A 1,725-nucleotide genomic window follows, 5' to 3' on the forward strand; every position below is an offset into this window, starting at 1 on the left:
AATAATATATAGTAAGATACTATAACTAAATTAACTAATAGCCTAAATAACTATAACCTATTCTTAATTACTAAGCTATATTATCTTTATGTTTAAACGTCTTTTAAAGTTTATAATAACTATTTTAAATATAATTTAGCTTATCATAAAGCTAGTCTTATTAAAGTTATAAATATTTAACTTTATAATACTATATTTTATAATTATATTTACTAAAAAGAAGAACTTTATATTTATTATATTAAGAACTTTATATTAGGCTTTTGTATTGTTTTATTTCTAAAATAAATATATTTAGACCTTTAGTGTTTATTTAATAAAGTTTAAGGCCTAGTGCTTACTAACTAGTAATACCTTATAGTTAGTAAGTAGTTAATTAGCTATTTCTTTAACACTACTAAGCTAAAAAAGAAATAATTAGGAATCTAAGTTAAAAATAAACTTAACTAGCTTTTTCTCTTTAAGTTATATTAAATTCTATAAGTTAGCTATAGTATTAGTTTTCTATTAAGATAGTTATGTAATATAAAGAAAGGTCCTAAATAGATATATAATATAGCCTAAATACTAGTTTTATAAGGTCCTTAAATAGCTTTAATAGCTAAGAGTAATTAGGCTTTATTATTTAGTAAATATATTATTTTTAGTAGCTAGACGTATAGTAAAAAGAAGAAAAGATTATAACTATAGTAGGCTAATTACTTTACTTACCTAATTAACTTACTTATTATATATATTATTTCTACTTAATTTATACTACTAGATTCTTAATTTAAAGATTATAGTATCTTTCTATAATAAGCTAAAGAATATAGTATAACTTATCTTATTATAACTATTATAAAATAAAGTAGTAAATACTAATAGTTAGGAGATAAATAAATAGTAAGGACTAAGTACTTAATATATATATAATTTATTATATATACTTTAGGTATATATCTCTTTAGTAAGTAACCCTTTGTAAATAAAAGGTTAACTATAAATATAGATCCTAGTTATTACTTATCTTATCTTATATTCTTTATTTAGCTTCTTATTATTATTTACTTTACTTTACTACTTTACTATTATGTTTTATTTCTATACTATATTACTTTATGTTACTATTTTAGCCTAGCTTTATTTTCTTAGAACTATAATAGCTACTAAAAAGGCTATTTTAAGTAGTAGTATAACTGCCTTAATTTATACTATTTTATTATTCTTATTATCTTTATTATTTTTATTAAATTCTTTTTTTACTACTATATAAAAAAGAAATATATATACCTTAGTAAAAGTAGTAAGCTTAAAGATTTAGTATACTAAAAACACTTTAACTTAAATAGATCTCTAACCTTAAGTAATTTTATATATAACTTTAGTAAAACCTAACCTATAAGGTTACTTAGTAGCTACCTTAAAGTCTTTATAATAATATATAATCCTTTATACTTATAGAGTTTAATAAAGATATACTATACTACTTTAGTAATAACTAGTAATAAGGCTTTTAGCTAGATATTAGATAGGCTAATAACCTTTTTTAGATTAAAAGCACCCTCTATATAGTAAAAATAATTATTAAAGACATAAATATTAACTTACTACTCTTATTAAGACTATATAGTAAGGTAGAAAATATCTAACTACTTAGATATAAAAGCTTATATAATTATAACCTTAAATTTAACCTTGAATTTAACTTTATTTATAACCTTTAAGTATATTACTATATATATA

This window comes from Colletotrichum graminicola (genome assembly GCF_000149035.1).
Source record: "Colletotrichum graminicola M1.001 genomic scaffold supercont1.215, whole genome shotgun sequence".
NCBI classification, from domain to species: Eukaryota; Fungi; Ascomycota; class Sordariomycetes; order Glomerellales; family Glomerellaceae; genus Colletotrichum; species Colletotrichum graminicola.